The following is an 8,943-nucleotide window of genomic DNA, read 5'->3' on the forward strand; positions in this document are numbered from 1 at the left end:
TCTGGTTAGCAGTCAAGTGCCTTAGGCACTATGCTATCAGAGCTCCTTTGAAAATTGCTAGTCTATGGCAAAATACAGAAATGCCACATAGAACAATGTTCCCCCATGCTATTTAAATATCACACATTTTAAACAAAGTGCTGTCAAATATATATGAAGAGAAGAAGGAAAATCTTCACAAAAAATTGTTAGTAAGATAGTAACATGAAAAGAAAGATGGATAGAGGGATGGGGAAAAGAAGGAAGAGGAGACAAACAGAAAAGTTCAAATAACAGAGAGCCAGCCATACAGTGGTATAAGGGGTACATACTTTAGGAAACAACCATATTCACTGTGTTTATGTTTTTCTAAGTCTGAATAGAGTGGTTAATATAGAGATTTGCATGAGTAACTAGTAAATAGAGGAAGGATTTATTAAAGTGGTCCAATGTATAGGCACATATGTGTACACAAACACCACATATACACACACAAAGTCTAGAGATCAAGGACAAATGCTGATCAGACAAGAATTATTGAAGGTAAAATAATTTCTAACAAAAAAGAAATCCAGATATTATGGCCCTCAGCAGGGTGGGAAAAAAATCCTACTTTACCTGAATTAATGGAAAGAGGTTGAGGGTTGAAAGAAAAAGGGACATAAATACAGTTTGATATAAAGAAAATATTCTGTATGTGCTCCAAATAAACTTCTGTTTACTTCTTACCTTTCCCCATTTAGGCAGGCATTTGTCTAAACATTAATTTTAGCATTTCCTCAGCAAACCTTTTAAGAAACTAAGTCAGAGGCCTTTTCTGCTTATATTTGAAATTGTGTGCCTCTCACATCCTCATGTAGGGTTTGTTATTTCATGATGTCAGTGTTTGAAGATATCTCTGAAACATCAGAGCACCTCTGATGGTCCGTGAGATCTAAGGTTACATGCTCTCCTATTCTATTTTCTACCTTTCACCTTATTTCTGGAACTATTACCTAACAGATTCCCCATCACTTGGCATCTTTGATCAACTTTCTTCCCTTGTCCCATTCTTCTCTGGGTATCTCCTTTACCCGTGGTTCTGAAATGGTGGTTGGCTCAGATCCAGCTACTAATGACTAATGTTGATCAGACCAACATTGTTTTGGGTAAATAAGTTCCTCGAAAAATGAAATCCAGAATTTCTCACTCTCTGCATATGGGTACTGGAAATTCTACTTTAGCAAATTAATGGAAAGAGGCTAAAATAGAAATCTAAATCTTTATTACTATATCTCTAATCTTTCTTGTCATTTCAACTAATTAAAGGAACCTTGGTGGCATAGTGGTTAAGTGCTTGACTGACAAGGAACCCATCAGCTGCTCCACAGGAGAAAGATGAGATAGTCTGATTCCATAAAGATGATAGCCTTGGAAAACCTTTAGGGTAGTTTTATCCTGTGCTACAGAATTGTGATGGTTGGATTCCAGTCAATGACAATGAATATTTACTTTTAGTAGGCTAAGTAATAGATTCATCGGACTCTAACAATGATAAACAGTATAGGGGTAGTGAAGATGGGAAGGAAGGGCTCCGCTCAATCTTGGGGTTGTGACAGGCAACAGGCAACGCTGCGTACGTGGAGTCCAGACTGTAGTCTAATGGACTCTTTCTTTGCAACATTTATTCATGCTTCCTTCCTCATGTTCTCTCTCTCTGTCTCTCTCTTTTCCTTTTCTCCCTTTTCATTCATGAAATTCTACTTGCTTAATTTATTTTTCTAAGTTTGATTGTGGTTCATTTTCCCCTGTTAACTTATTGTCACTTTTCCTCCTCCCATCCCCATAGTCTTTCTCTGTGTATCATTTTCAATTCTTTCTCCCTCTCAGTCTCCTTTGTCTTTCACTCTGCATATTTTTCACTTTCTCCACTTGCCCTCTGGGTCAGTTTCTACTCCATTGTGTACCATTCCTGTCTTGTCATTACACTTAAAACCAAAACCTTCATGTGGTCCCCCTTCCAAGCAAGAAGAGAAATGCACACACTTTTTAGCATCTTCCAGTCTAAATATTTTGTATATAGAATGCAAATGTAAGTCACAGAATAAAAAGTATAATTTATTATTGAATTCAATAAATTCTTCAGTAGTTGTTGTTATGTGCCGTCGAGTCGGACCTGATTCATAGTGACCCCTATTTTGGTTTCCGAGATGGTATCACTATGGAAGTGAATTGCCCAACCTTCCTTCCAAGGAGTGGCTAGGGGTTTGAACCACCAGTGTTCTGGTTAACAGACAAGTGCCTTAGGCACTATACTACCAGAGCTCCCTTGAATAGTATGCTTCTTGAAATTTACCAAACAGGAACTAGTTATTAATTCTTCCCATTCCCTCAGATACCATTTCTACTTGTAAGTGAATCTGATAAAATGAGATGATTTACTTATTTTTCAAAACTAAATTTTATTGATGACATTCTAATGAAATGAATTTACTATATAACCAAGTTTCCCAAAATAGGAATGTAATGTCTGTCCACATATTGATTCAAATTGCTGAGTTGTTTAAGTTAAGAATTGTAAGTTTTACATATTTTGAAAAATATGAGTCAGGCTGAAGAACATGATAAAATATTTAATTGATATTTAATTACTACTGGTATGGGTGATGGGTATATAAAACATTAAACATGTGCACAGATCTTCAGCCTGGAAATTCCTCATTTAATAAAATAGGCTGGTTAAATTAGACGACCTCTTAGATCTCTTCAAATGCTGGATTTATTAAGCAATGAAATACTGGAGAAATAGCCGTGGTTTGAAATCATTTTATCTGACTCTAACACCTTGGCTCAGCAATTCATTGTGTGACTCTGGAAAATCATGCAATCTTGAGAGGCTGGTTTTCATCTGTGGAAAGAATATGTATCTACTCTTTCAATCTGACAGAGATGACATGAGGATTAAATGAGGTGAGGATGATAATAATAAGTAACTCATGTGAGTTAAACCAAAGGCAAAGTTAAAATACTTAGATATTAAGAAGTATCTGTATTAAATGGATACATGCCAATAAATCCTTTCCAGGGTCTTTGGAGTAATGGTATTTCCATAAGTTTGAGTGATTAATAATAATAAATAAGAAGACAGTTGCCATAGAGTCAATTTCACCCCACTGAGACCTTTGTGTGTGTCAGAATACAGCTTTGCTTCATAGGGTTTTAATGGCTGAGGTTTTGGATGTAGATCGATAGGCTTTTGGCCTGAGGAACCTCTGGGTGGACTTGATCTCCAAGGTTTCCATTAGCAGCTGAGCAAGTTAATGTTTGCACCACCCAGTGATATATATATGGTGGTTTCCTAAAGCCTCCATGCAAATTGCCCAAGGCAACTAGTTGTTTGTATACCATGTTTTCCTCAGTCTCAGAACTTTCTCCTTAACTGTCAAAGTTCTATACTGGTGAATAGTAGAACCACAGACAGCTCTCATATCTATTTAGTATGGAAATGAAAAGGTCAAGACTAACCTATAAAATCATAAAATCTATTAAGATTTTCTCTGTAGCACTTAGCCTACCCTTTCTGCATCTTCCTTCCCTTTCATTTGTATTTTAAAGAGAATAATACTTATCATTCATTTGTTTTAAGACCAGAGTGGTTTAACATCAGATTTTAAATTTCTCAATACTTTTAATAATTTCACCTAATTATGACAATGAAATGAAAACTTGTGTTCCCCTTTTAAAGCAATTTTAAGCATCAAGAACAGATGGGAGACTTAATAGGAGAAAGGGCAAAATATATCACACTGTTGAATATATGGCATAGTGCCTAAGGCATTTGACTACTAACCAGAAGGCTGACAGTTCAAATCCACCAGCCACTCCTCAGAAGGAAGGTTGGGCGATCTATTTCTGTAGTGATACTGCCTCAGAAACCCAAGGAGGGGTCACTATGAGTCAGATCCGACTCCACGGCAGTGGTTCGTTTGTTCGTTCCTTCTGAAATTCTAATCTCTACTCTACATTCCAAGGAAGCTGTTGCATCAGTAAAATAGTTGCAGAATGTTTTTTCTGTTTTCTCATCCTTTTTATATTTTTGTATATAGGAAGACCTGCTATATATTTGACTCTGCATGGTTCTTATGCTACTCTCACAAGTAGTTATTGTTCTCCTCCTAATGAGAAATTTGGATTTTGAACTCAACACTAACCCTTTATTATACAATGAAGAAAATATTTTGGGAATTTCAGACCACAGTGCTACTGAATACTTACAATAGGAGTTATTAGAATATCACCTAAATTAGGCAAAGAAAAATACCATAGCACTATAAAGAGCAAATGAAAAACTGTGATACCTAATGTTACACTGGATAAATTCTAAACTCTAAAATAAAAATCTTATTCATGAAAGAGATAATAGAATTTGGAAACGTATATATTGAGTAAGAAATTAGTAAAAGGTTGAGGCAAGCTAGTTTACAGCTTATATTAAAATATAAAGAGAATCAATTCAAATAAATAAATGATGAGGGATTGCAGATAAAATGAGGCAAGCGAGCAGAGCAGTACTAGGGTGAGGTGAACGAAGTCCTTCTACAGGAACACAACTTACAAGGTACTTAAGACCTTAGTAAACAAGATCAATAACTTAATGTAATATCTTTTTAAAAAAATCAACATTATTCAAAACAGCATGTTATGGACAGATAAGTAAAGCTTTCATAAAGATAATAATTTTTTTCTTTTCACTCAGGTTCCAGTGGGGCTCAGTATTGCACTAGTATTGATCCTGTCTTTTTTAATACTTGGATTTGTGTTCATCATGGATTCTTTTGAATTAACTGTGATCTTTTAAGATATTAATTACAGTATTTTTTATCTTGATTATTGAGGTTTTGGGCACCCTCATAAATTTTGCAACAAAGGCAAGTGCACCACTTATCTCCCTAGCTTCACAATAATCCTGGCCCTAAAAAATCAAATAATATAATCAGTTATGAGTACAAAAGATTTAGATTGATTTGCTTCTTTCATTTTGCTTATTTTAGTTTAATTTGTTCTTTTTCTAGCTTCTTAAGATGGAATCCTAAGATGGATCATTCATAGCATAAGTTACTTCTTTTCTAATATAAATATTTATAAATTGTATTTCTAATATAAATGTTTTATAAGTATAAAATTATTAATTTCCACATGAACATCTATTTAACTCCATCCAAAAATATCAATATGTCTTGTTTTTATAAGCATTAAATATGAAATACTTTCTAATAATCACAATAATTTCTTCTTCGACATATTGGATTAATTAGAAGTATGTGGCTTAATTTGCGAGTGTTTGAGAATTACATAGTTGTTTTCTTTGTTAATTATTTCTTATATTACTCCATTGCAGTAAGAGAACATAATTTGGAGAAAAAAGTGTGGAACAAAATGCAAAACCATAAAAAAGACTAGGATTATTAGTCAGATAGAGACTGGTGAAACTCTCAAGACTGTAGCCCTTAGTCATCTTTCAGGCCTGGAATTGGACTCACTCCTGTGGCTTAACTTTCAGACAACCAATGGACAGGCCTACAAGCTGAACAACTACACCAGGGAAATGCACTCCTTAGAACAGTCAACCATGGGAGATCAGAAGGGCCGCATTTGCACAGGCAGAAATCTAAGGAGACAAGAATGCATAGACATTAAGGACACAGGGAAAGGGTAACCACAGAGGACATTGGAAGAGAGCTGTTACACTATGGGGATTGTAATCAGTGAAATGGAACAAAATGTGTATGAAGTGCTGAATGTAAAATGAATCTGATTTGTGAAATTTCACCCAAATCAAAATAAAAAGTTAAAAAAAAGAGTATGTGTCCTATAGCATTGAGAGTTGTACTCTATATAGCAGCTAAGTCAATTTGATTGATAAGATTGTTCAAATCTTTTATATTCTTACTTAGTTTTGCATTCTTGTCCTATTAATTTTTAAGAAATTTTATGTTCAAATATTAAAATAGGAATTTTTGGTTCTCCATTTCTTTATGTAGATATGTCTAATGTCTAAATTTAAGGAACTCTGGTGGCAAGCAAGCAAGGTTGTGTCATCTGCATGTCTTAGTCTGCTAATGAGTCTTTCTCTAATCATGATGTTGTGTCCTTCAAATAGTAAGGCCTTTGGCTGCTAACCAGGTCAGCAGTTCAAACCCACCAGCTGCTCCATGGGAGGAAGATGAACCAAGCTACTCTGTAAAGCTTTTCAGCTCTGGAAACCCAATGGGGGTCACTATGAGTCAGAATGGACTCGATGGAAGTGAGTTTAATGCCCAGATTTAGTTCAAGGAGCCCTGGTGGCACAACAGTTAAACACGTGGCTGCTAATTGAAAGGTTGACAGTTCAAACCCACACAACCATTTTGAAGAAGAAAGACTTGGCAATCAGCTCCCATAAAGATTACAGTCTAACAAACCCTATTGAGAAGTTCTTTGTCATGTGGGGTTGCTGTAAGTCAGAAATCAACTCAAATGGCACCTAAGAACAGCAAATTTAGTTTATAAACTTTTAATTTTAATTATTAAAGGATACATATATAGAAATGTTAGATCTTATTGATGAATTTACATTCTTTACATTGTGAAATATTTTTCTAAATACTTAGTAATAACCCTGGAGTGCTTGAAGTTTACTTATTATGTTTCTTTGTTGTTGTTGTTGTTGTTATGTGCTGTCGAGTCAGCCCCGACTCATAGCGACCCCTCCTTGGGTTTCTGAGGCAGTATCACTATGGAAGTAGGATTGCCCAACCTCCCTCCGAGGAGTGGCTGGTGGGTTTGAACCGCCAGCCTTCTGTTTAGCAGTCAAGTGCTTTAGCCACTATGCTACCAGAGCTGACATGTTTCTTTGTTACATGTCATCATTTTGGCTACAATTCATAGTGACCCTGTGTAGAACAACAAAACACTGTCCTGTCCTGCACCATCATCATCATCCTTGCTATGCTTGAGCCCATTGTTGCAGCCACTGTGTCCATCTCATTGAGGGTTTTCCCTTTTTTGTTGACTCTCTACCAAGCATGATATCCTTCCCCAGGGAATGGTCCCTTCTGACAACAAAGCCAAAGCAGATGAGATGAAGTCTGGACATTCCCACTTCCAAGGAGCATTCCTGCTACACTTCCAGGACATTCTTGTTAATTCTTCTGGCAATCCATGGTATTTTCAACACTCTTCACCAACCACACAATTCAAAGGCATTGACTCTTCTTTGGTCTTCCTTATTCATTGTTCAATTTTCACATACATATAAGGTGACTGTAAATATATACCATAGCTTGAGTTAGGCACATCTTAGACTTCAAAATGGCATCTTTGCTCTTCTACACTTTAAAGAGGTCCCTTTTATCAGATGTGATCAGTGTGATGTGACATCTAATTTCTTGACTTTTGCTTCCATAGGTATTGATTGTGGATGCTTGTAAAATTAAATCCCTGAAAACTTCAATCTTTTCTCCATTTATCCTGATGTTGCTATTGGTTCAGTTGTGAGGATTTTTGTTTTCTTTATGTTGAGCTGCAATCTATACTCAAAACTGCAATCTTTGATCTTCATCAGTAAGTGCTTCAAGTCATCTTCACTTTCAGTAAGCAAGTGTGGTGTAGTAAATTACCTGGTATGGTCTTTCTAGCCACAAGTCTTTGTAAACTCAGTTGTGGAATTTGCTGTGAGCAACTGAGGAGCTCCTGATTGTAAATATTATCCACCTGAGGTATTTCTGTTGAGAATGGCACAAAGCAATGTTCTGGGAAGTTCTCTCTCTCTCAGGTGGTTAGAATTCTGATGTTATGATTGGTTAGTTTGGCAAATCTGTCAGGCTCGAAAGGAGGCCTCCTAGAGGAAGAAGAGGTCTCTCTGACTACTGGCTGACAAGGACATGCTGTTGAGAGAAACATGACCCTGAGAGAAGCTCACTCCTGAGAGACATGCACTGCTGGGAAAGAGACACATGAGATATGCATTGCTGAGAGAGTCACTGAGAGACACACTCTTCTGGGAGAGAGACTGTAAGAGACTGTTGGCTGAGAGATGGCGGGCTGAGAGAGACTGAGCATTGTTCCTGAACTTGAATTGTGGCCTGGTGCTTCCCTATTAAACCGCATAATCTGTGAGTTCTGTGTGGCCACTGCAGAGTTATCGAGCCCAACAGGAAGGTGGTGGGTGCACAAGAGGAATGGTTGGTGTCAGGGGTGATGAAAGGGAAGGGATGGAGGGAGGCAGCATGTCTAGCCTCACAGAAATAGGCCTTGGGCTATTGATGGTGATTCTTTCTTCCTCTTGTGAGGTTAGAGGAGGGCAGGAGATGTGGCCTACTTGCCCCTTTAGCAGCAAGCTTGTGTCATCTGCATGTCTTAGTCTACTAAGAAGTCTTCCTCTAATCCTGTTGCTGTGTCCTTCTTCAAATAGTCCATCTTTTTGAATTATTTGGTCAGCATACAGATTGAATAAGCATGGTGAAAGAATACAACCCTGATGCATACCTTTTCTGAATTTAAGCCATGCAGTATACCCATGTTCTATTTGAAAGACAGCCTCTTGATCTATATGTACAGATTTCTCATAAGCACAATCAAATGTTCTAGAATTCCCATTCTTCACCATTTTATCTGTAATATTTTATGATCTACACAGTTGAATGCCTTTGCATAGTCAATAAAAGACAGATAAACATTTTTTTCCTGGTATTCTTTACTTTCAGCCAAGATCTAGTTGACATCAGCAGTGATATCTCTCATTCCACATCCTCTTCTGAATCCAGCTGGAATTTCTGGAAGTGCCCTGTCAATATATTGCTGCAACCATTTTTGTGTTATCTTCAGCAAAATTTTAGTTGTGTGTGTGATATTAATGATATTATTTGATAATTTCCACATTCTGTTGGATCATCTTTCATTGGAATGGGCACAAATATGGATCTCTTCCAGTCAGTTGGCCAGCTA

The sequence above is a fragment of the Orycteropus afer genome, unplaced genomic scaffold, assembly GCF_000298275.1.
Source record: "Orycteropus afer afer isolate SDZICR_OR568_19922 unplaced genomic scaffold, OryAfe1.0 scaffold00883, whole genome shotgun sequence".
NCBI lineage: Eukaryota > Metazoa > Chordata > Mammalia > Tubulidentata > Orycteropodidae > Orycteropus > Orycteropus afer.